The sequence below is a fragment of the Giraffa tippelskirchi genome, chromosome 11 (genome assembly GCF_054371585.1).
Source record: "Giraffa tippelskirchi isolate mGirTip1 chromosome 11, T2T-mGirTip1v1.2.pri, whole genome shotgun sequence".
NCBI classification, from domain to species: Eukaryota; Metazoa; Chordata; class Mammalia; order Artiodactyla; family Giraffidae; genus Giraffa; species Giraffa tippelskirchi.
In genome coordinates, this window is record NC_137285.1 from 80,733,687 (window position 1) to 80,761,537 (window position 27,851).

Consider the following 27,851-nt stretch of genomic DNA (forward strand, 5'->3'; position numbering starts at 1 on the left):
GGTAATCATTTCACAATATATACAAATATCAATTGATTATGTTGTGCATCTTGGACTAAAACAATGTTAAACATGAACATACAATATTGTAGAGATAGCTTTATTGATTGTAGCATATTTTAATCACCCAATATGCTTAGTATAAAATATTTCTTACTTTGAAGTTTTTACTTTTTAAATGACCTTGAAGTGAAGGGGAAAGTCACTCCGTCGTGTCTGACTCTTTGCAACCCAATTGACTATGCTGTCCATGGAATTTTCCAGGTCAGAATACTGGAATGGCTAAACTATCCCTTCTCCAGGGGAGCTTCCTGACCCAGGAATCGAACCAGGGTCTCCTGCATTGCAAGCGGATTCTTTACCAACTGAGCTATCAAGGAAGCCTTAAATGACTTTATCATACTGTAATATGAGTTGAACAAGGAAAATATGGTAACTTAAGGTACTTGCTGACTGTGGTTGCCTGTGTTGCTGATGTGGTGGGCAAATGTTTTCTTCCTACAATATTCAAGAATCATATACTTCTAAAGAAAAAAAAAAATCACACATGTATGGATAAATAAACAAGCCACTCCACACAGTGGTAATGAATTAGACACTTCTGGAGGTTACATTTTGGAGGTTAATTCAAATTCGTTTTAAAACTGTGTCTGAGTGGCAGCATCTGTGGTATGATTGAACCAGTACAAATCTATTTAATTTGGTTTTAGATATGATTAAAACACAGTAATTATTTAATGACTTAGGTTCTGGCACTTATAAAGTAGTCAGTTTCAATTCAGCCAGACCCCTCATGATACTTTGTACAACTTATTGTTATATACATTATCTTATTAAATCCTTCCCCTTCATAGATCACTGCCTTGTAGTGATGAAGGGACTGGTGTAACTCAATTAAGCTATGAGCCATGCTGTGCAGGACCACCCAGTCATAGCGGAGAGTTCAGACAAAACGTTATCCTCTGGAGGAGGGAAGGGCAAACCGCTTCGGTATACCTGCCATGAGAACCCCATGAACTGTATGAAAAAATAAAAAGACATGACACCTAAAGATGAGCCTCCTCAGGTTGGAATGTGTGAAATACACTATTGGGGAAGAGCAGAAGATACCTACTAATAGCTCCAGAAAGAATGAAAAAATATCTACCTCTGTTTCATTCATTGCACTAAAGATTTTTCCTGTTTGGATCATAGCAAACTATGGAAAGCTCTTAAAGAATTAGGAATACCAGATCATCTTATTTGCCTCCTGAGAAACCTGTATTCAAGAAATGAAAGTTAGAATCTTTTATGGAAACAACTGACTTGTTCAAAATGGAGAAAGGAGTATGACAAGTCTGTTTATTATCATTCTGTTTACTTAACTTATACACAGAGCACATCATGTGAAATGCCAGGATGGATGAGTTACAAATTAGAATCAAGATTGCTGGGAGAAATATCAACTACCTTAGATATGTAGATAGTACCAATTTAATGGCAGAAAGTGAAGAGGAACTAAAGAGTCTCTTGATGAAGGTGAAAGAGGAGAGTAAAAAGTTGGCTTAAAACTCAATATTAAAAAAACTAAGATCATGACATCTGGTCCCATCACTTTATGGCAAATAGAAGGGGAAAAGGTGAAATCAGTGACATATTTCATCTTCTTGGGCTCTAAAATCACTGCAGATGGTAACTGCAGCCGTGAGATTAAAAGATGCTTGCTCCTTGGGTTGGAGGAGGGGAACTAGACAAACCTAGACAGCATATTAAGAAGCAGAGACATTACTTTACTGATAAAGGTCTGTGTAGTCAAAGCTATAGTCTTTCCAGAAGTCATGTACAGATGTGAGAGCTGGACCATAAAGAAAGCTGTACACCGGAGAACTGATGCTTTCTAACTGTGGTGCTAGAGAAGACTCTTGAGAGTCCCTTGGACTGAAAGGAGATCAAACCAGTCAGTCCTAAAGGAAATCAACCCTGAATATTCAATGGAAAAACTGATGCTGAAGCTCCACTATTTGTCCACCTGATGCAAAGAGCTGACTTATTGGAAAAGACCCTGATCCTGGGAAAGATTGAAGGCAGTAGAAGAGGGTGACAGAAGATGAGGTGCTTAGATGGCATCACTGATGCAATGGACATGAACTTGGGCAAACTCAGGGAGATGGTCTGGAACAGGGAAGCCTAAGGTGCTACAGTCCATGGGGTCACAAAGAGGTGGACACTGAACAATGACAACAAATTAAATAATTGAAACAAAACTGTACTTTTTCTTTGCCATTTTAATAAATAAGTAAGCAATATCATAAAAGTTACCAAGTTAATAAGTAAAAAAAAAAAAAGAACTGGAACCTAGGTCTCTCTGACTCTAAAGTCTATTTTCTTACCCATTATTCATTAAAATTACATTCCATATTTCATATAAATATATTCCATGTGCATATTATTACAAAATTAATCAACAATAAGATATATCACTGTTTCAACACTGATTTTGAGTCTTTCCTAGCTAATCATTGAGTTCTTTATTTCAAGAGTTGTTTCTCTTAATTCTATCCCAGAAGAGAGAGAAAGCTCTTCTGCTCAGATTGGGAGAAATGGCGCTTTAGTGTTTTCTGTGCACATGACTTGCTTAAAATCCCAAAGGATGAATTACAGCGCATCCCTAAATCTAGGCCTCTTCTTCAAAGGTGAGAGCAGTGGGAGAGAATGGAATGAAATGTTGCCCCACAGCTCTTTGATCCTCTCCACTAACACCCAGACACCTGTGAACACTCCCAGTGGGCAGTTGGCAGGCTCAAAATGGTCTGCAATCCTGAGTCTTATGGATGACACTTGCGGCCTAACTTTGTACTCACTCCTGGAAGAAATGTTGTGTCTTGAATTGTGGCATCTCAGTGGCCCTAAAGGCTGCTAATTCAGCTGTCATTGGTAGAATTGTCTTATACCTGTCTTTCCTTAGTGACAGCATGCCAACCCAGGCAATCTGAAATTCCACTCAACCTTCTCCCTGCTGCTTCTCTCTAATTCTCATGGGGAGGTGATAATCAGCCTTTTACTTTTCTGTTTGTGCCTGTGGTCCACCATAGAGAGGCTTTCATCCATGAGTCATTCTTTAAGCATTGCCTTCAAATGAGAGCTGGGTCTATCTATTTTCTTTTTACTTACCCACTTGCTTGCCTCTACTTTATCTCCATATATTTGTCTACATAGCCCTGAATATTCAATTGCCACCAACAAACTCTTTGCTTTTATTTATACTATTTTGATTCAATCTAACAAACAACTTTACAATCTTGTGTTGCTTGTAATGGTTCCTATTTTGATTAATAAAGATGTGTTTAAGCCTAGTTATAATGATTTAAAATCCATAGTCCAAAACCAAAATTATGCTTTCAGCAACCTAACATTTGAATCTTTGCTTAAGGAGAAGCAGGTATTCACTATCCCCAGCATAATGAATTTATTAAAGTTTAAATGATTTTCCTAGTTGTCTAATAATGTATCTAATAAGAAAACTTCATAATTTTTCTTTTTAATATTTTCCTATACTTCTAATATCTAATTTTAAAACATAACTTTTATAATTTTTAAAGCAATCAATGTTTATAAAATTTAACTTACTGATCTAATTTTATTCTCATTAGCTTAAATTAAAAACTTTATAGTGCTTATTTGCTACTTTTCCAGAAGAAATTATATACTAAAACAGAGAGATTCTGTCATTTTATTAATTGATCTGGATTTTTCTTTTTCAGAGTGAGAATCTTATTAAACAGTTAAACTTAAGTACACTGGAAAATGTCTCAAAAGAGACACGTGTACCCCAATGTTCATCACAACACTGTTTATAATAGCCGGGACATGGAAGCAGCCTAGATGCCCATCAGCAGATGAATGGATAAGGAAGCTGTGGTACATATACACAATGGAATATTACTCAGCCATTAAAAGGAATACATTTGAATCAGTTCTAATGAGGTGGATGAAACTGGAGCCTATTATACAGAGTGAAGTAAGCCAGAAAGAAAAACACCAATACAGTATACTAACACATATATATGGTATTTAGTCAATCGGTAAAGATAACCCTGTATGCGAGACATCAAAAGAGACACAGATAAATAGAACAGTATTATGGACTCTATGGGAGAGGGCGAGGGCAGGATGATATGGGAGAATGGCATGGAAGCATGTAAATTATCATATGTGAAACGAATCGCCAGTCCAGGTTCAATGCATGATACAGGGTGCATGCATGATATCAGGGCTGGTGCACCAGGATGACCTGGAGGGATGGGATGGGGAGGGACGTGGAAGGGGGATTCTGGAAGGGGAAAACATGTACACTCACGGTGGATTCATGTCAACGTATGGCAAAACAAATACAATATTGTAAAGTTAAAAAATAGAAAATAAACTAATAAAAAAAAAAAGTAGATGCCACTATTTTTAGTTATAAAGCAAAGCCACTCTAAAGATCTTTTCATCATCCTCTGGTATCCTTGTTAGCATTTTTCAATTGATCTTTAAGTCATTGCTCAGAAAATTACCAGGAAATACTATTATCTTAGTAGAGAGTATATTTTCAAACATTATATATTTCAAAAGAGATAGTTCCAATTTTCTAGCATGATAATTTTAGAAAAGTTCATATGAATCATCTTATCTGAATCCCATTTTATGTCTGTTGCTTAACCTATTTTAGCACACCACAGTTATTAGACGTGTAAGTGAAGGCCCCAAAATTATTAAGGGTTCAAAATTTCAACCTTTTGAAATATGAATATATTAATATATTTTATATTGCATTCCAGTATAGTGATGTATTTATATTCAAAACTGAAATCAAATCTTTGTGAAACAAATACCTACCTATTCGGTAAGCAATGCATTGATATTTAGTGTATTGTTATATTTTTTACACCATCCTTGGCCTCATAAGTTGATTTCACAACCTAATAATAAATTGGAATCTATTGTTTGAATAAGTCTGTTTTGGTAAAATTCTCTTATTTTTCAAAAAGCCACAGACTTCCATTAAGGATTTATGCATCTTCTCTGAATTGGCATAAAAATTTGGTACTAGAATTAGTATCTGAAACTCTGTCTTATGATTTTCAGTCTCTAGATCTTACTTCTTCACGCGGTAAATTAGTTTGGACACCTATTATTAAGGAACAGAACATTTCACGGAATGTAGTCTTTTTAGTTTTTTTACACATGAAAACATATTTGTCGCGTTAAATAAAATATTGATTGTAGAAATATTTGAAACACAAATAGTAAAAGCATAATTACATCATTATACTCTATTGAAAATTTATCATTCAGCATTGAATTTCACAATCCTTTTATCACATCTCTATACTTTTATTTAAAAATTTAGCACCTTTATTGATATACAACTGATATCTAATTAGCTGCACATATTTAAGTGTTCAAATTAATATTTTTATTTTTGTATTCTCCCATGAAATTATTCCACAATTAACATCTCCACATCAATCATCCCCCAAAATTTCTTTTATCACTTTGAAACGTTTTCTGTAGTCTCTCCCTACTTTTCCAACCCACTCCCTGTATCTCTAGGCAACTTCTAGTTTACTCTCTATAGCTGTAGATTAGGTTACATTTTCTAAAATTTTATACACTGCAGATCATACAGTGTGTTCCTTTTTTGTCCAGATTATCCCACTTGGTATATGTATCAGATTCATCCATGTTGTTACATATGTTAGTAGTACATTCTTTTTTATCACTGTATTGTATTCCACTATAAGTATAAACCATGGTATATTTATCCATTTGTTAGTCATTTATGCTGTTTATATTTTGTGGTGATGCTAATAAAGCTGCTATGAACATTTGTTGCATAAATAGTATGTGCATCTGCATTTGTTTCTCTTTGCTTAATATACTTAAGAAGTAGGATGGCTGAATCATACAATAGGTATATGGTTAATCTTTATGAAATTGCCTTCTAAAAGAATTTGCTTTCCAATTGTATTGATTATACTATTTAACATTTCCACCAACAGTGTGTGAGTGTTTCATACACTCATGTGTGAAATGTTTCATTCAAACATTCTGTGAAATGTTTCTCTATATTTTGCCAATGATTTATCCTTTATTAGATATATTACTTGCAAAATATTTTCTCCTAGTCTATAATTTGATTTTTATCCTCTTACAAATGCGTTCCAAAGAGCAGACAAGTTAAATTTGATCAGTCCATTTTATATATATATATATATATATGTATGTATGTATATATTTTTTTTTCTTTCATGTACCATGCCTTTGAAAGTGAAAGTGAAAGTCGCTCAGTCACGTCCGACTCTGCAGCCCCACGCACTGGAACACGATAGGCTCCTCTGTCCATGGAATTCTCCTGGCAAGAATACTGGAGTGGGTTGCCATTCCCTTCTCCAGAGGATCTTCCTGACCCAGGGATTGAACCTGGGTCTCCTGCATGGCAGGCAGATTGTTTACTGTATGAGCTACAGAAGAACACACCATGACTTTGGTGCTGCATTTAAGAAATCTTTGCCTAATCAAAGATCACAATGAGATTCTACTGTGTGTCGTCTATACTTGTATGGTTTGGGTTTTATAATTTAGGTGTATAAGTAATATTAAGTGATTGAGATCTAAGCTATGGATTAAAACTCCATGAATAGATAGAGAGACATCCAATTGCTCGAACACTATTTGTTCAAAAGGCTACCCTTTCCATTTGTATGCGAAACTATTTTTTGGCTCTCTATTCTGTTCCACTGATACATCTATCTGTTTTGATGACAATGCCACTGTCTTGAAGTCTGTAGCTTCTACTAAATTTTGATATGTTGTAGTTTCTATCTTCCAACACTCTTCTCCTTCAAATGAATTTTGGTTATTTTAGGTCCTTGGTGTTTCTCCATGAATTTCAAATCAGTGTGCCAAATCCTACCCCCACTTCCCTCAAAGAAAAAAAAAAATCCTATAATGATTTTTACACAGAATTGCCTTGATTCTGTAAAAAATATTTGGGAAGAATTGACAGGTTAACAACGTTTATGCCTTCTAATCTATTAATGTGGAATACATTCCCATTAATTTAGGACTTTTAAAGTTTTTCTCAGCAAATCTGTACAAATTTCAGTATACAGGTCCTTCTCAGATTTGTCAGATTCATTACTAGATATGTTATACATTGTGATGTTATTGGAATTGGTATTTTTGTAGTTTTATTGTTTATTGCTGGTATATGAAAATATAATTGGTTCTGCTTTTATATTGATTTTTTATTTTACAGCTTTTGTAAATTCACTTATGAAGTCTATTGCTTTTCTTGAAGGTTTAATTAAATGTTCTATATAGATAATCATGCCACAGGGAAATTAATATGGTTTTACTTTTCCTTTTCAATCTGGGTGCTTCTTCCCACCATCCTCCATTTCTATATTTACTTGGGTAGAACATCTAGTACAGTTAGAAGAAATGAGGAAAAAAATATATCTTTGTCTTTTCCCCATCTTAGAGAGAAAACCTTCAGCTATTACAATTAAATATAATGCCTGTTAGCACGTGAAGGATAATCACTTCCATGAAATGAGAATCATTATTGGCAGAAGATAATTGAGTTTATCAAATATTTTTTCTGTCTATTGAGATAACCATATGTTTTCTCTTTTATTTGTTAACATTGTTAGTTACACTCAATGATTTTTAAATGTGTAAGCAATCTTGATATATTTCACTAAGACCTGGTATATTATCCTTTCAGTATATTGTTGGATTCAATTTGCTAAAATAATTCATAAGTGTATAGTGATATCAGGTAATAATTTCAGTTTGGATTTGCCTTTTGGATACTGAAACTGAAAGGCTTTTATATATTTTTTTGCCTCCTCTGTTATCTTTGGTAAAATGTCTTTGTTCATTTTTAATTGAGTCATTTGCTTTCTTATTGTTGACTTTTTATAACGGTTTATAGTTTTAGAATGCAAGTCCTATTAATATTTGTTTTGAAGCTGTGTTCCCCTTTTGCTCAATGGGCTCTTGGGATTTGTCTACTGTTTTTTATTATGTAACAGTGACATTCACAGAGGAAAACTTTTTAATTTTTAATAAATCCAATTTATCTTTCTTTTATGAATCATATATTTGGTGTCATGTCTAAAAACTATTTGGATAATCTCAGATGGTAAATATTTTATCCAGATATTTACTCCAAGTTTTAGAGCTTTACACTTCACATTTATGTCTATGATCCATATTTAGATAAAGATAAATTCTGTACTAAGTGTTAGGCTCTACTGTGCATATACTCCCCACATCATGGCCTAGAAACTCTTTTAATGCAGTAAGCTGGCAACAGTAAGGCTTATGTGATTTTTTTATCACCTGTCAAGATCACTGTTCATCACTGCTTTTTTTATTGTCTTAAATAACATGGTTTCATATAGTTTCTGGGTTTTATTTGGTAGTTTCAGAAGGGAAAGTAAACTCAGTCCCTATTGCTTCATCTTGGCTAGAGGCAGAAATCAGAATTTCTGTATTTTAATATAATATAAATCTTGAATTTGAAGGAAACTGTTTCATGTTTTGAGAAAAAAATGAAAATACTTTCACTCAAATTTGCATACATGGAAATATAACTTTTGATTATAATAACATTTGCAGCAAAGAGGGCTGATGTGCAGATATCCTTTAAAATTATATTTTAATATTTGTTGCAATGCAGTATCTAATAAATTGCAGACATGTATTTAATAAGCATGAGTTTCTTTTCTACAATATCCAATATAGTAATGACCAATTAAGCCACTTCATCAGGTTAATGAAATAGTTTATCTCAATTTCTGAAGAACTTTAATGAAAGTTACCTAAAAGTGTGTGAAATAAAAAAGAAATAAAGAGAAGTTAGACCAAATGGAGAATGAAACAAGATTTTCTAAACGATATTTTATAACTTGGCAAGGTTCTGTCAGTTGGCACTTTTTTCTTAACCTGGAACAATAATACAATAACATCTCTAAAGTGTAAAAAAAAAAAAAAAATTTTTTTCCAAAATAAATTATACAGTGCTTAGTACTGTCATGTAAGTCTTTTTTAAATTGCTTATTAATTTATTTGTGGCTTGCTTATATAGCCTGATTAAAATATGGTCAATGGCAAGAAATTCTGCAGAGATCTGTCTTGTCATCTATAATTTTACGGACATTGGAGAAAATTGCCTTGCTGCTACCTGAGGGGTCTGATCCTTCTGCCAACTTTAAGCAAAAGAAATGACCAAAGAGATATGATAATGAGGAGAAAGAAAAGAATTTAAGAATGTATTTTATACCTTTCTTAAAATAATATTGTATATATTTCACATATTATAATGTCTCTTTCAACTCAGATTTGCTCTATGTCCTATGAAATATATGTTACAAGTTTAGAGATAGTAGTTGCTAATTTTTTTTATCAGATCAGATGATTTTGTTTCCAAATATAGTTGTAGTATTTGACTCACTTTACTAATTTTTCCTGAACCCCTTTCAGAAATTATATGGTGCTTTGCAGAAGATAAATTTCTATATATTATCCAAAGTTATTCTGTTTAAAATAGACTTCAAAGACAGTGAAATAGAATATATATCAAATGATAATAAAATTATTGTAATTATGTATACCTTTTTAGGCCAATAAAACATAGAATGGTTTGGTAAAACAAAAAAAGTAAGTACATTAATTTCATAATAAATAAGAGAATCAGTAATGATGATCATGAGTCTTCTCCTTTCTAGTAGTCACAAATAATCCCTTTTCATTTGTTTAAAAATACAGGCAGAGCTTTGAAACATCTGGAATATATTTACAAATATCTGACTACAAATTATTGCACATTTAAACAAATACTACATTTCACGTATTTGCTAACTTTTGGATAGGTATTATAGGCCAAATATAAGAGAGTCCAGAAAGTTAAAGGTGCAAATTTATCTAGAAACAATCTGATACGCTTCTGTTTTAACAGCTGCTCTACAAAGCAGGGTATAAATATCAGGTTTTTCCATCTCAAAATTCTTGAAAACAGTCTAAGTGTTTTCTGTGTTCTCATATTTTCAATATGTGTATTTCCAACACATCTTACACCATTTTGAGTAACATAACAACAGGTGAAGACATTTTTATGTTTTCACAAGCACATAATTATTAGCCTCATTTTGGAATACCTTGCAGTGTTCGATGCATGATACAGGGCTCTCGAGGCTGGTGCACCAGGATGACCCAGAGGGATGGGATGGGGAGGGAGGTGGGAGGGGTTTCTGGAAGGGGAAAACATGTACACCCATGGTGGATTCATGTCAATGAGGAGTATTTTAAAATTCTTGCCTAAAGTTAAACCCATATTTATCCCATTAATGTTCGCAAGTATGTGTGTGTGTGTGTGTGTGTGTGTATGTACGTATATATATAATGCCTAACATATATTATACTATATAATATAATAATTATATTAATATTATATATTATGATTATATATAATCTATATATTAGATATTATGATATCTAATATATAAATACCTCCAAGAATATATTTATACATCTCATAAATGTTTGCAAAAAAGATGAAAAATCAGAAACTTGAAAAATACACCAAAATAAAAGAAAAATAGCTTAGACAGGGTGTCTCAGTTTCCAGTGTGTTCATATGTATGAGAGTTGGATGACATCATCGACTTAATGGACCTGAATTTGAGCAAACTCTGGGAGATAGTAAAAGATAGGGAAGCCTGGCTTGCTTCAGTCCATGAAGTCACAAAGAGTCAGACTTGACTGAGGACTGGTAACAGATATTCCCTGTGCTTGGCAGCACTTTCCCAGTCTGCGTTCTCAATAGGCCCTACTGAAGGTTGTTTACTTAGTCATCTTTGAGGACCTGCATTTGTTTGGGCTGCTCTAGCAAAAATATCATAAGCTAGGTAGCTTATTGGAGAAGGCAATGGCAGCCCATTCCAGTACTCTTGCCTGGAAGATCCCATGAACGGAGAAGCCTGGTAGGCTGCAGTCCATGAGGTCGCTAAGAGTCGGACACAACTGAGCAGCTTCACTTTCACTTTTCATTTTCATGCCTTGGAGAAGGAAATGGCAACCCACTACATTGTTCTTGCCTGGAGAATCCCAGGGAAGGGGGAGCCTGGTGGGCTGCTGTCTATGAGGTCTCACAGAGTCAGACACGACAGAAACGACGCAGCAGCAGCAGCAGCAGCAGGTAGCTTATAAACAGCCAATTTATTTCTCACAATTCTGGGAGCAGGGAATTCCAAGATTATGGAGCTGGCAGATTCTGTGTCTGGAAGGACTTGCTTCAACCCATAGGTGGCTGTCTTTTCATGGTCTTTACGGTTAGGGTTAGGGCTAGGGTTAGAGACGGTGAAAATGAGAGAATGAATGAAGAATTTCACTGAGTTTTTTTTTTTTTTTTAAATAAAGGTAATAATGTCATTAATAAGGGCCTCACAACTTAATCACCTCCTCTAGACCCCACCTCTAAAAACCATCACATTAAGGCTTCGGTCTCAACATACGAATTTTGGGGGTGCAAATATTCAGGCCCTAGCAAGACAAGGCAAATCACACTTAGATACAACTCCTCCTACTTCCATCATTATAAAAGTATGTTATTTATTTCCAGGTGAAGTTATGTTAAATTAATATTGAAATCCTCAAAGAGAAGTGGAACTGCAAAATTAAGCTATAGTATGTGAAGGTGTTTCTCTTTAAATAAGAAAGCAATTCAGTATTTAGCTAAAGTAAAGGTTTTGAGGATTAGTTATGGTTGTGTATCCATGACTATAAAGTTTCCTGTTTTCATCAAATGTAGTTAACTTATTCCTTCTAAAACTGTTGATTTGGAAACAGTAAACCTGAATTCCAAATCACTCCAGTCATTATAGTTACTAAGGATGTTCTTTTCTGAGAAATCTTTCAGTTCAGTTCAATCGCTCAGTCGTGTTCGACTCTGCGACCCCAGGAATCGCAGCATGCCAGGGCTCCCTGTCCATCACAAACTCCCAGAGTCCACCCAAACCATGTCCATTGAGTTGGTGATGCCATCCAGCCATCTCATGCTCTGTCGTCCCCTTCTCCTCCTGCCCTCAATCCTTCCCAGCATCAGGGTCTTTTCCAATGAGTCAACTCTTCGCATGAGGTGGCCAAAGTATTGGAGTTTCAGCTTCAACATCAGTCCTTCCAATGAACATCCAGGACTGATCTTCTTTAGGATGGATTGATTGGATCTCCTTGCAGTCCAAGGGACTCTCAAGAGTCTTCTCCAACACCACAGTTCAAAAGCATCAATTCTTCAGCACTCAGCTTTCTTTATTGTCCAAATCTCGCATCCATACATGACTACGGGAAAAACCATAGCCTTGACTAGACGGACCTTTGTTGGCAGAGTAATGTCTCTGCTTTTCAATATGCTATCTAGGATGGTCATAACATTCCTTCCAAGGAGTAAGTGTCTTTTAATTTCCTGGCTGCAATCACCATCAGCAGTGATTTTGGTGCTCCCCAAAATAAAGTCTGACACTGTTTCCACTGTTTCCCCATCTATTTGCCATGAAGTAATGGGACCAGATGCCATGATCTTAGTTTTCTGAACGTTGAGCTTTAAGTCAACTTTTTCATTCTCCTCTTTCACTTTCATCAAGAGGCTCTTTAGTTCTTCTTCACTTTCTGCCATAAGGGTGGTGTCTTCTGCATATCTGAGGTTATTGATATTTCTCCCGGCAATCTTGATTCCAGCTTGTATTTCTTCCAGCCCAGCGTTTCTCATGGTGTAATCTGCATATAAGTTAAATAAGCAGGGTGACAATATACAGCCTTGACGTACTCCTTTTCCTATTTGGAACCAGTCTGTTGTTCCATGTCCAGTTCTAACTGTTGCTTCCTGACCTGCATACAGGTTTCTCAAGAGACAGGTCAGATGGTCTGGTATGCCCATCTCTTTCAGAATTTTCGAGTTTATTGTGATCCACACAGTCAAAGGCTTTGGCATAGTCAATAAAGCAGAAATAGATGTTTTTCTGGAACTCTCTTGCTTTTTTGATGATCCACCGGATGTTGGTAGTTCGATCTCTGGTTCCTCTGCCTTTTCTAAAACCAGCTTAAACATCTAGAAGTTCACGGTTCATGTATTGTTGAAGCCTGGCTTGGAGAATTTTGAGCATTACTTTACTAGCGTGTCAGATGAGTGCAATTGTGTGGTAGTTTGAGCATTGTTTGACATTGCCTTTCTTTGGGATTGGAATGAAAACTGACCTTTTCCAGTCCTGTGGCCACTGCTGAGTTTTCCAGATTTGCTGGCATATTGAGTGCAGCACTTTCACAGCATCATCTTTGAGGATTTGAAACAGCTCAACTGGAATTCCATCACCTCCACTAGCTTTGTTCATAGTGATGCTTTCTATGGCCCACTTGACTTCACATTCCAGGATGTCTGGCTCTAGGTGAGTGATCACGCCATTGTGATAATCTGGGTCATGAAGATCTTTTCTGTACAAGTCTTCTGTGTATTCTTGCCACCTCTTCTTAATATCTTCTGCTTCTGTGAGGTCCATACCATGTCTGTCCTTTATCGAGCCCATCTTTGCATGAAATGTTCCTTTGGTATCTCTGATTTTCTTAAAGAGATCTCTAGTCTTTCCCCTTCTATTGTTTTCCTCTATTTCTTTGCATTGATCACTGAGGAAAGCTTTCTTATCTCTCCTTGCTATTATTTGGAAGTCTGAATTCAGATGGGAATATCTTTCCTTTTCTCCTTTGCTTTTTGCTTCTTCTCTTCTTTTCACAGCTATTTATGAGGCCTCCTCCAACAGCCATTTTGTTTTTTTGCATTTCTTTTCCATGGGGATGGTCTTGGTCCCTGTCTCCTGTACAATGTCACAAACCTCTGTCCATAGTTCATCAGGCACTCTCTCTATCAGATCTAGTCCCTTAAATCTAATTCTCACTTCCACTGTATAATCATAAGGGATTTGATTTAGGTCATACCTGAGTGGTCTAGTGGTTTTCCCTATTTTCTTCAATTTAAGTCTGAATTTAGCAATAAGGATTTCATGATACTAAGTGATAAATTTTGAATATATATATATATACAGTATTTTACATAAGAAAAATTATTAGTAAATTAAAGACTAATACCTGTCTCTATCAATCTATGTCAGTACTTTTTTATATGGTTTTCCCTATTTTCTTCAATTTAAGTCTGAATTTAGCAATAAGGATTTCATGATACTAAGTGATAAATTTTGAATATATATATATATACAGTATTTTACATAAGAAAAATTATTAGTAAATTAAAGACTAATACCTGTCTCTATCAATCTATGTCAGTACTTTTTTATATGCTCTATTCATATAAAATAATACATGAGACTAATAAATCAAAAAGGGAAGAATGGTTAAATTATACAATAAAATTGCAATATAGTGGATAACACATGTATATAATCACAAAGATAATCATACATCCAGTACAATATTCATTGTGGTTCTAAAGGAAGTCACTATGGCTTGAAATAGCTCATTGATTTTCCCTTCAAAAAAAGAAAGTAAAAGAAAATATTCACATAGAAAATGGATGCTTTGAGTTAACATTAATAATTCAGAAATTCTAATACTTAATATACAGTTTGTTTTTCCAGTAAAGTTTGTCACTTATAATTACCCTCTTGGACTATCTTGATTTATAATATATAAACTCAGTTTAATAGCAGATGTACCAACTTCACTTTTTTGGTACTGCAGCATACTTTGTAGGATGGCACTTTAAAAAATGTGGTGTTTGATATATTGCAAAAATGTTAGTGGCTAATATTTTCTCTACTTATTTTCTCTACTTTCCCTACCAGTAAATAAGTTAGGATTTTACAGTGAGCACAGCTTTTTTTTTTTAATCTGAAGCAAACACCCTCCCTTATTTCCTTTGATATCTGCTACTTATTTATGTGCTTGCTACAGAATTACAGCCATCCAACAAAATCAGAAAACACTGAGTTCTTCACCACTAATATAGTTTCTCTTCACCCAATATTTCTATTTTCCTTTCTCATCACATTCAATTCACACAGTCAGTTTAGGAGAAGAGTAGAAAATGTCTTTATTTAAAAAAAATTATTTTTTAATTATTAAAGTAGAATTGATTCAACAGATATGGAAAATAATGTACATTTTTCTTAAAAACCTAAAAATAGAACTATCATACAATGCAGCAATCTCACCCTGAGCATTGAATCTGAGAAAACCATAATTCAAAAAGATACATGTACCCCAATATACATTGAAGCACTATTTACAATAGCCAGGATATTGAAGCAACTTAAATGTCATGGAATGAATGGATAAAGAAACTGTGGTAGAAACAGATATAGATATAAATATTATATTATATATATATATATATAATGGCATATTACTCAGCCATTAAAAGGAAGAAAATTGGGTTATTTGTAGTAATGTATTGTACAGAGTGAGGTAAGTCAGAAAGAGGAAAACAAATATCATATATTAATATATGCATATGGAATGAAGAAAAATGGTACTGATGAACCTATCTGCAGAACAGAAATGGAAACACATGTGTAGAAATGGACTTGTGAACAGCTGGGAAAAGAGAGGGTGGGATGAATTGGGAGAGTAGCATTGACATAAATACACTACCATGTGTAAAACAGATAGGAGGTGGGAGGTGCTGTATAACACAGGCATCTCAGTCCAGTGCTCTTAGATGACCTAGAGGGATAGGATGGTGTTGGGTGGGAAAAAGGCTTCAAGAGAGAGGGGATATATGTGTCTATACATATATATGTGTGTGTGTATATATATATATAATTCATTTTGCTGTACAGCAGAAAGTAACACAACATTGTAAAGCAATTATGTGCTGGGCTTAGTTGCTCAGTCCTTCTTACTCTCTGCAGCCTCGTGGAGTGTAGCTCACAAGACTCTCTGTCCATGGGGATTCTTCAGTCAAGAATACTATAGTGGTTTGCCATGTCCTCCTCCAGGGGATCTTCCCAACCCAGGGATAGAACCAAGACCTCCCCCACTGCAGGCAAATTCTTTGCCATCTGAGCCACCAGGGAAGCCCAAAGCAATTATGTTGTTACTGCTATTGTTCAGTCACCCAGTCATGTCCACCTCTTTGCAACCCCATGGAGTGTAGCAACTCAGGCCTCTCTGTCCCTCACCATCTCCCAGAGTTTGCCCAAGTTCATGTACATTTCATTGGTGATGCCATCCAGCCATCTCATCCTATGATGCCTTTTTCTCCTTCTGCCAACATCAATTTTTCCCAACATCAGGGACTTTTCCAGTGAGCTTTTTGTTCACATCAGATGACCAAAATACTGGAGTTTCGGCTTCAGCATCAGTCCTTCTAGTGAATATTCAAGGTTGATATGCTGCAAGATTGACTGGCTTTCCTTGCTGTCCAAGGGACTTTCAAGGGTCTTCTCCAGCACCACAGTTCAAAGACATCAATTCTTTGGTGCTCTGCCTTATTTACAGTCCAAAGAAATTATACTCCAATTTTTAAAAGTAAATGACAAAAAAAAAAATGAAGTATGATGTTGGTGGTTTAGTCACTATATGTGTCTGACTAGACAGTGCCTGAAGAACTATGGATGCGGGTTCGTGACATTGTACAGGAGATAGGAATCAAGACCATCCCCAAGAAAAGAAATGCAAAAAAGCAAAATGGCTGTCTGAGGAGGCTTTACAAATAGCTGTGAAAAGAAGGGAAGTGAAGAGCAAAGGAGAAAAGGAAAGATATACCCATTTGAATGCAGTGTTACAAATAATAGCAAGGAGAGATAAGAAAGCTTTTCTCAGCGATCAATGCAAAGAAATAGAAGAAAACAATAGAATGGGAAAGATTAATGATCTCTTTAGGAAAATTAGAGATACCAAGGGAATATTTCATGCAAAGATGGGCTCCATAAAGGACAGAAATGGTATGGACCTAACAGAAACAGGAGATATTAAGAAGAGGTGGCAAGAACACACAGAAGAATTGTACAAAAAAGATCTTCACAGCCTAGATAATCATGATGGTGTGATCACTCACCTAGAGCCAGACGTCATGTAATGTGAAGCAAAGTGCACCTTAGGAAGCATCACTATGAACAAAGCTAGTGGAGGTGATGGAATTCCAGTTGAGCTGTTTCAAATCCTGAAAGATGATGCTGTGAAAGTGCTGCACTCAACATGCCAGCAAATTTGGAAAACTCTACAGTGGCCATAAGACTGGAAAAAAGTCAGTTTTCATTCCCATCCCAAAGAAAGGCAATGCCAAAGAGTGCTCAAACTACCACACAATTGCACTCATCTCACACGCTAGTAAAGTAATACTTAAAATTCTCCAAGCCAGGCTTCAGCAATACGTGAACTTCCAGATGTTCAAGCTGGTTTTAGAAAAGGCAGAGGAACCAGAGATCAAATTGCCAACGTCCGCTGGATCATCGAAAAAGGAAGAGAGTTCCAGAAAAACATCTATTTCTGCTTTATTGATTATGCCAAAGGCTTTGACTGTGGGGGTCACAATAAACTATGGAAAATTCTGAAAGAGATGGCAATACCAGACCACCTTACCTGCCTCTTGAGAAACCTGTATGCAGGTCAGGAAGCAACAGTTAGAACAGGGCATGGACCAACAGACTGGTTCCAAATAGGAAAAGGACTTTATTATTATTATTATTATTTTGGACTCCAAAATCACTGCAGATGGTGATTGCAGCCATGAAATTAAAAGACACTTACTCAATGGAAGGAAAATTATGATCAACCTAGACAGCATATTAAAAAGAAGAGATATCACTTTGTCAACAAAGGTCCATCTAGTCAAAGTTATGGTTTTTCCAGTGGTCTTGAATGGATGTGAGAGTTGGACTATAAAAAAAGCTGATCACAGAAGAATTGATGCTTTTGAACTCTGGTGTTAGAGAAGACTCTTGAGAATCCCTTGGACTGCAAGGAGATCCAACCAGTTCATCCTAACAGAGATCAGTCCTGGGTGTTCATTGGTAGGACTGATGTTGAAGCTGAAACTCCAATACTTTGGCCACCTGATGCGAAGAGTTGACTCTTTTGAAAAGACTCTGATGCTGGGAAAGATTGAGGGCAGAAGGAGAAGGGGACGACAGAGGATGAGATGGTTGGATGGCATCACCGACTCAATGGACATGGGTTTGGGTGGACTCCGGGAGTTGGTGATGGACAGGGAGGCCTGGCATGCTGTGGTTCATGGGGTTGCAAAGAGTCGGACACGACTGAGAGCCTGAACTGAATTGAACTCATTCTGACCTCATGGTTGATTTATGAGGTTAAGTTTAATTTCTGCTGTACAAAAATTATTCTTCATATTATTTTCCATTGTGATTTATCACCAGATATTGAATATTGTTCCTTTGCTGTTCAGTAGGACCTTGTTGTTTATCCATCCTATATACAATTGCTTGCATCTACTAATCCCAAACTCACAGTCCTTACCTCCTCCCCACTTGGCAACCACAAGTCTATTCTCTCTTTTGGTAAGCTTGTTTTTGTTTCATAGATATGTTCATCTATATTGCACTTTAGATTCCATTTGCATGTGATAGCATATGATATTTGTCTTGTTCTTTCTGACTTTACTTAGCATAATCTCTAGAGTCATTCAAGACGTTGTAAATGTCATAGTTTTATTCTTTTTAATGATTGAGCAATATTCAATTGTGTGTGTATATACATATACATAAATCTTCTTTACTCATTCATCTTTTGATAGAAATTTAGGTTGTTTCTATGTCTCTACTATTGAAAACTGCTTCTATGGTCATAAGGGTGCTTGTATCTTTTTGAATTATAGTTTTGTCTGGGTGAATGCCCAGGAGTTGGATTGCTGGATCACATAGTAACTTAATTTTTAGTTTTTTCAAATATCTTCATATTGTTTTCCATAGTTGTTGTTGTTGTTGTTCAGTCACTCAGTTCTGTCTGACTCTTTGTGACCCCATGGCAGTCAACATGCCAGGCTTTCCTGTCCTTCACCATCTCCCAGAGCATGCTCAAACTCATGTCCATTGAGTCCACTGAACTATCTGTGGACCTGTCTTGCCAGTTTTCCTGGAGCAGAGAATGCCTCATTTCTGCTCTACATCCTGAGCTTCTTCAGGCAGTATTAGAGGTCAGTAGCTTCAGCATGATTTAATCACAATTATTGGGCTTCCCTGATAGTTCAGTTGGTAAAGAATCTGCCTGCAATGAAGGAGACCTTGGTTCAAACCCTGGGTTGGGAAGATCCCTGGAGAAGGGAAAGGTTACCCACTCCAGTATTCTGGCCTGGAGAGTTCCATGGATTGTATAGTCCCTGGGGTCGCAAAGAGTCAGACAGGACTGAGCGACTTTCACTTTAATCCTTGTAGAGGTACATGCAAGCTCCCACGGCAAGTGCCAATTGGTGGTTGATAAATCATGGTGTTATTGTGAACTTCAAATGAGATAATGTATGTAAAATTCCTATGTAAATACTAAAACTCTACACAAATAATAGCAAATATGAATATTTTTATTTTACAGTTAACATTTGAAAGAAACTACTGTTTCTCTGTTCCTTTAAAACAACATTGGCATTTTTACCTCCGTAACAAGTTTCTCATCTTTTCTCACTGTTGAAATGATCCTCACTATTGTCTGCTAATTAGCATCTTTGTCTTCTTATTCCTCCTCAAGTTCCAATTTCTTCATGAAATCTAAAAACCCTAGTGTAATAAAAAAAATCAGATATTTAGATTTTGATTCCAGTGATGTCTTAATTAGGGTATTTAACATTACTGAGAGTTTTTTTCCCCTGTTTGTAAAGTTTAGAAATGCATTTCTATTATTGTTAGGAGAAATTAAATAAACGCTGGTGCATGTAAGTCATGAGCATGTAAATATAACATAGCGATATGCTCTTTCCTCTTGTCTCTTACCCATCTCTGTCTTGCAATTTCTCAGATGCTAATTTTAAATATCTGTGGGCCTTTGTTACTGAGTTATTTTATATGTCATTAATATTTTTAAGCCCTTTGAGGGAAGGCACTGTGCCCACTACACCCTTCTAACCCTCTGTAGTTCTAAACTTAGCATTGGACAAGTAGGAAAATGCCCAATGAGTCACTGATTAGTAAGATTAGCAACTCATTCTGATTGTTGATATGCAACTTAACTGAAGTCAGATACACATTGTCACACAAGCACACATTGTCATCTTTATTACCATAATAAGTGTAGGTCTTCTCTGTATCTGATAAGATTATATTTCAAGTTAGATTTTAGGAGCCATTTGACTTTTACAGAAATGATCCCCAAATAATGGAAGATCTGATTATCCTGATAAGATCATTGCATGTGTTGTTCTTGAGGAGACAGATGCTTTTAGTGAAAGAAGGGAAGTACCAGAGAAGAAACTTCCCATGTGAAGAGCACATATTTGACAGGAATATGTAGAGTAACCTTAAGCTTCCATCATAGTGACTTGGCAATCACTATTGTGATATAAATGTAATAATGGCTTGTTCATCTGCAACATAATTCAATCAACTGAGTTGACCCTATCCTTAAATGACACATAATTTTAGACCATGAATGAGGTGAGAAACTTTCTCATCAATAATTCACTTCCTATCTCAATAACTGTGTGCTTTAGCCCCACTTACCCATGGCAGTGCCTTTCACATTAAATATAAAAGTTAAAAGGGAAGAGACCAGATCTCTGGGATTTTCTTTGATTATTTATATATCCCAAAGGTTTTGCATTACTAAATGCTACTTAAGTACTGAAGATGAAGTATTCCAAGTGAGTGATAATTTAAGCAAATGATATAAAAAAAACTTTATTCCTTGGTACCATAATGGCACTAGTAAAAATATTTCTGCTGGAGCAATTTTGCAGATAATTTTCAGTAAAAAGAAAGAGCTCAAAGATGGAAGGAGTGAATGCCTATGCTCTCCAGAGAGATGCAGAAAGTAATTATACTTTGGTTCGGGTAAGCCAATATTGCATATTTTGAAGACAGTCTCCCAAATGATATCATTGTGCACAATGTAAAAAATATGGCAGTAATAAAGCATTTCTTCTGTGTGTTTCAGCTAGCAGTTAGCATCTCTAAGTATTAATGCCTTCATCTGTAAATAATATATTGTATTGCCATTACATGACTTCAAGGCTTAGATACTTCAGTTCAGTCGCTCAGTCATGTCCGACTCTTTGCAACCCCATGAATCGCAGCACGCCAGGCGTCTCTGTCCATCACCAACTCCCGGAGTCCACCCAAATCCATGTCCATCGAGTCGGTGATGCCATCCAACCATCTCATCCTCTGTCGTCCCCTTCTCCTCCCGCCCCCAATCCTACCCAGCATTAGGGTCTTTTCCAATGAGTCAACCCTTCGCATGAGGTGGCCAAAGTATTGGAGTTTCAGCTTCAACATCAGACCTTCCAGTGAACACCCAGGATTGATCTCTTTTAGGATGGATTGATTGGATCTCCTTGCAGTCCAAGGGACTCTCAAGAGTCTTCTCCAACACCACAGTTCAAAAGCATCAATTCTTTGGCGCTCAGCTTTCTTCACCGTCCAACTCTCACATCTATACATGACCACTGGAAAAACCATAGCCTTGACTAGACGTACTTTTGTTGGCAAAGTAATGTCTCTGCTTTTAAATATGCTATCTAGGTTGGCCATAACCTTCCTTCCAAGGAGTAAGTGTCTTTTAATTTCATGGCTGCAATCACCATCAGCAGTGATTTTGGAGCCCCCAAAAATAAAGTCTGACACTGTTTCCACTGTTTCCCCATCTATTTGTCATGAAGTGATGGGACCAGATGCCATGATCTTAGTTTTCTGAACGTTGAGCTTTAAGCCGACTTTTTCACTCTCCTCTTTCACCTTCATCAGGAGGCTCTTTAGTTCTTCTTCACTTTCTGCCATAAGGGTGGTGTCTTCTGCATATCTGAGGTTATTGATATTTCTCCCGGCAATCTTGATTCCAGCTTGTGTTTCTTCCAGCACAGCGTTTCTCATGATGTACTCTGCATAGAAGTTATATAAGCAGGGTGACAATATACAGCCTTGATGTACTCCTTTTCCTATTTGGAACCAGTCTGTTTTTCCATGTCCAGTTCTAACTGTTGCTTCCTGACCTGCATACAGGTTTCTCAAGAGACAGGTCAGATGGTCCGGTATTCCCATCTCTTTCACAATTTTCCACAGTTTATTGTGATCCACACAGTCAAAGGCTTTGGCATAGTCAATAAAGCAGAAATAGATGTTTTTCTGGAACTCTCTTGCTTTTTCGATGATCCAGCGGATATTGGCAATTTGATCTCTGGTTCCTCTGCCTTTTCTAAAACCAGCTTGAACATCTGGAAGTTCACGGTTCACGTATTGTTGAAGCCTGGCTTGGAGAATTTTGAGCATTACTTTACTAGCGTGTGAGATGAGTGCAATTGGGCGGTAGTTTGAGTATTCTTTGGCATTGCCTTTCTTTGGGATTGGAACGAAGACTGACCTCTTCCAGTCCTGTGGCCACTGCTGAGTTTTCCAGATTTGCTGGCATATCGAGTGCAGCACTTTCACAGCATCACCTTTGAGGATTTGAAATAGCTCAACTGGAATTCCATCACCTCCACTAGCTTTGTTCACAGTGATGCTTTCTAAGGCCCATTTGACTTCACATTCCAGGATGTCTGGCTCTAGGTGAGTGATCACACCATTGTGATTATCTGGGTTGTGAAGATCTTTTTTGTACAGTTCTTCTGTGTATTCTTGCCACCTCTTCTTAATATCTTCTGCTTCTGTTAGGTCCATACCATTTCTGTCCTTTATCGAGCCCATCTTTGCATGAAATGTTCCTTTGGTATCTCTAATTTTCTTGAAGAGATCTCTAGTCTTTCCCAATCTGTTGTTTTCCTCTATTTCTTTGCACTGATCACTGAGGAAGGCTTTCTTATCTCTCCTTGCTATTCTTTGGAACTCTGCATTCAGATGGGAATGTCTTTCCTTTTCTCCTTTGCTTTTTGCTTCTCTTCTCTTCCAAGCTATCTGTAAGGCCTCCTCAGGCAGCCATTTTGCTTTTTTGCATTTTTTTCTCCATGGTGATTTTCTTGATCTTTGATACTACAGCAGGTTAATGATCTCTAGCAATGGAACAGTTTTATTTGATGGTGTAATTTTGGTAGCAGATGATTCCCAAATATACCAAAAAAGACACAATGAGATTTTTCAACTATCAAATTATATCTAGATCACTAGAATTTTATATAAAAATTAGGGGTGCTCTAATGGCTTAACATATTAAATAGGTTTTCCCCTAATTTGAAATTATAGTTTAATAAGATCAGAATAAGATTTCACATGTGGCATAGACAAAATAGGTCTTAAGAAAGAGACTTAAGGAGCTCAACTCTTTCATGTGCCCTATCTGAAAATCTGCTATTGACCACAAGTCTTTACCATTAGAGATTCATTCTTTAAGCATACGGATTTGGCTAAGTTCAGTTCAGTCTCTTAGTTGTGTGTGACTCTTTGGAACCCAATGGACTGCAGCATGCCAGGCTTCCCTATCACCAACTCCTGGAGCTTGCTCAAACTCATGTCCATTGAATTGGTGATGCCATCCAACCATCTCATCCTCTGTCATCCCCTTCTCATCCTGCCTTCAATCTTTTGCAGCAACAGGAACTTTTTTAATGAGTCAGTTCTTCGCGTCAAGTGGCCAAAGTATTGGAGATTCACCTTCAGTATCAGTCCTTCCATTGAATATTCAGGACTGATTTCCTTTAAGATTGACTAGTTTGATCTCTTGCAGTCCAAGGGACTCACAAGAGTCTTCGCCAATACCACGGTTCAAAAGCATCAATTCTTCAGAGCTCAGCTTTCCTTATGGTCCAACACTCACAACCATACATGATGACTGGAAAAACCATAGCTTTGACTAGATTGACCTTTATCGGTAAAACAAAGTCTCTGCTTTTTAATATGCTGCCAATGTTGGTCATAACTTTTGTTTCAAGGAGCAAGTGTCTTTTGATTTCATGGCTTCAGTCATCTGCAGTGATTTTGGAGCCCAAGAAAATAAAGTATCTTACTGTTTCCATTGTTTCCCCATCTATTTGCCATGAAGTGATGGGACCAGATGCCATGATCTTCATTTTCTGAATGTTGAGTTTTAAGCCAGCTTTTCCACTCTCCTCTTTCACTTTCATCAAGAGGCTCTTTAGTTCTTCACTTTCTACCAAAAGTGTAGGGTCATCTGGATATCTGAGGCTGTTGATAATTCTCTCAGCAATCTTGATTCCAGCTTGTGCTTCATCCAGCCCAGCATTTCACATGCTGTGCTCTGCATATAAGATAAATAAGCAGGGTGAAAATAAAGCGCCTTGATGCACTCCTTTCCTGATTTGGAACCAGTCTGTTCTTCCATGTCTAGTTCTAACTGTTGCCTCTTGACCTGAATACAGATTTCTCAGAAGGCTGGTAAGGTGGTCTGGTATATCCACCTCTTGAAAATTTTCCCCACTTTGTTGTGATCTAAATAGTCAAAGACTTTGGTGTAGTCAATAAAGCAGAAATAGATGATTTCTGGTATTCTCTTGCTTTTTCAGTGATCCAACAGATATTAGCAATTTGAAGTCTTATTCCTCTGCCTTTTCTAAATCCAGCTTGAATATCTGGAATTTTTCAGTTCACATAGTGTTGAGGCCTCACTTGGAGAATTTTGAGCATTACTTGACTAGCTCATGAGATGATTGCAATTGTATGGTAGTTTGAGCAGTCTTTGCCTTTGCCTTTCTTTGGGATGGGAATGAAAACCAACCTTTTCCAGTCCTGTGGTCACTGCTGAGCTTTCCAAATTTGTTGGCATATTAAGAGCAGCACTTTAACAACATTATCTTTTAGGATTTGAAATAGCTCAACTGGGATTCCATCACCTCCACTAGCTTTGTTCATAGTGATGCTTACTAAGGCCCACTTGACTTCACTTTCCAGGATGTCTGGCTCTAGGTGAGTGATCATACCATCGTGATTATCTGGGTCATGACAATATTTTTTGTATAGTTCCTCTGTGTATTCTTGCCACCTCTTCTTAATATCCTCTGATTCTGTTAGGTCCATAACATTTCTGTCCTTTATTGTGTCCACTTTTGCATGAAATATTACCTTGTTATCTCTAATTTTCTTGAAGAGATCTCTAGACTTTCCCATTCTGTTGTTTTCCTCTATCTCTTTGCATTGATCACTGAGGAAGGCTTTCTTATCTCTCCCTGCTATTCTTTAAAACTCTGCATTTAAATGGGTATATATTTCATTTTCTCCTTTGCCTTTAGCTTCTCTTCTCTTCTCAGCTATTTGTAAGGCCTCCTCAGACAACCACTTTGCTATGTTGCATTTCTTTTTCTTGGGGATGGTCTTGATCCCTGCCTTCTGTACAATGTCATGAACCTCTGTCCATAGTTCTTCAGACACTCTGTTAGATCTAATCCCTTGAATTTACTTGTCACTTTCACTGTATAATTGTAAGGGATTTTTAGGTCATACCTAAATGGTCTAGTAGTTTTCTCTACTTTCTGCAATTTAAGTTTGGATTTTGCAATAAGCAGCTCATGATCTGAGCCAGTCAGCTCCATCTTGCTTTTGCTGACTGTATAGAGCGTCTCCATCTTTGGCTGCAAATAATAATCAATCTGATTTCAGTATTGACTATCTGGTGATGTCCTTCTGTAGAGTCATCTCTTGTGTTTTGGAAGAGGATGTTTGCTATGACCAGTTCTCTTGGCAAAACTCGGTTAGCCTTTGACCTGCTTTATTTTGTCCTCCAAGGTCAAACTTACTTGTTACCAAGGATCTCTTGACTTCCTACTTTTACATTCCAGTCACCTATGATGGAAATGTCATTTTTTTTTTGGTGTTAATTCTTAAAGGTCTTGTTGGTCATCACAGAACCACTCAACTTTAGCCTCTTCAGCATTAGTGGTCGAAACATAGTCTTATGTTAGTGTGATATTGAATGGTTTGCTTTAGAAGGAACAGAAATCATTCTGTCATTTCTGAGATTGCATTCAAGTATTGAATTTCAGAATCTTGTTGATTATGAGGGATACTCCATTTCTTCTAAGGGGTTCTTGCCCACGGCGGTAGATATAATGTTAAGACTTTGTTGCAAATGGATGGGGGAAACAATGGAATCAGTGACAGACTTTCTTTTCTTGGGCTCCAAAATCACTAGAGTTGGTGACTGCAGCAATGACATTAAAAGATGCTTGCTCCTTGGAAGAAAAGCTATGATGAACCTAGACAGCATATTAAAAAGTAGGGAAAATACTTTGCCAACAAAATTGTGTATAGTCAAAGCTATGTTTTTCTTCCTGTAGTCATGCATGGATGTGAGATTTTGACATAAAGAAATCTGAGTGCTGAAGAGTTGATGCTTTCATACTGTCGTGTTGGAGAAGACTCTTGAGAGTCCTTTAGACTGCCTGGAGATCAAACCAGTCAACAGTAAAGAAAAACAGTTTGAATATTCATTGGAAGGATTGATATTGAAGCTGAAGCTCCAATACTTTGCCCACCTAATGGGAAGAACTGACTCTGGGAAAGACTGTGATGCTGGGAAAGATTGAATATGGGAGGAGAAAGGAACATCAGAGGATGAAATGGTTGGACGGCATCCTTGACTCAATGGACATGAGTTTGATCAGGCTCTGGGAGTTGGTGATGGACAGGGAAGCCTGGTGAGTGGCAATCTTTTGGGTCGGAAAAGTTGCACACGACTGAGTGACTTAAATGAACTGAACTGATAATGAGAACATATGTAAACTCATATTATAAAGTGTCCTTATTCATTGAAAATGTGCAATACATAAAAGGCTACCTCAAAAGAATCAGCAAACTCCTTTCTACCTTAAATGCCCAAGCTAAGCTCTTTGGATCCTGACATTTTCTATATGTTTTCAAAATAATAATCCATGTCTTGATAACCGAGTATCTAAAAATCATAAGTCTTTATTAAATGCCTTTAATGAGAGAAAAAATGACTTAACTCAGATTTCTTTTATTTCTGGTCAGAAATTTTTAAGAGAAGAATATACATATTTATTCAAATTAAAATGAAAATCGTTATCTTGTATTTATTTAATTGGCTGTATCTAGGAGACTGAAGAATAAGAATTTGAAACAGAAAATATCAAACATTTTCAGTTTATCTACCCACAATTTTGGTTTACAAATGTCTTGATTTTATAATACTGCAGTAAGAAGCAGATTAAATTTTAGCATTCTTTGCTTGCATATTTTTTCATTTATGATGTATTTTGCTTCTTAAATCAATCTTCTAAGTTATATATGCTCCAGTCTCTATAAAACATGAATCAGATCCATGCCTGACTACCTTTCGGCTTACTAGTATTTTATATCTGAGTCTTGGAGAAATTCTAACCTACCTGACACAACTGCCAAACTGATATTTCCTCTTTTCTTTTCCCTCAAAACTCCAACCTATGCTTTTCAGCATTCCTTCTTCTGTAACTTCACTTCTCAGAAGAAGCCAATTCTTTTCCTAGCCCATAAAATTAAGTCCTCAACCTGACCTTTGATGTCACCTACAAGATAGCCACAGCTTCCCCACTTTTATTTTTCTGCTAATCTATAAATAACCTATGTAACAGGGTCATTAGCACTCCCTAGTGTAATTCATGTATCCACGAAAATCGTTTTTTCTCATTTGCTCTTCTTTTTTTGAAATGCCTTCTAGAGTGGTTCTACATAGAACTAATGTATTCTGGACTGCCTATTAAGGACTATGGA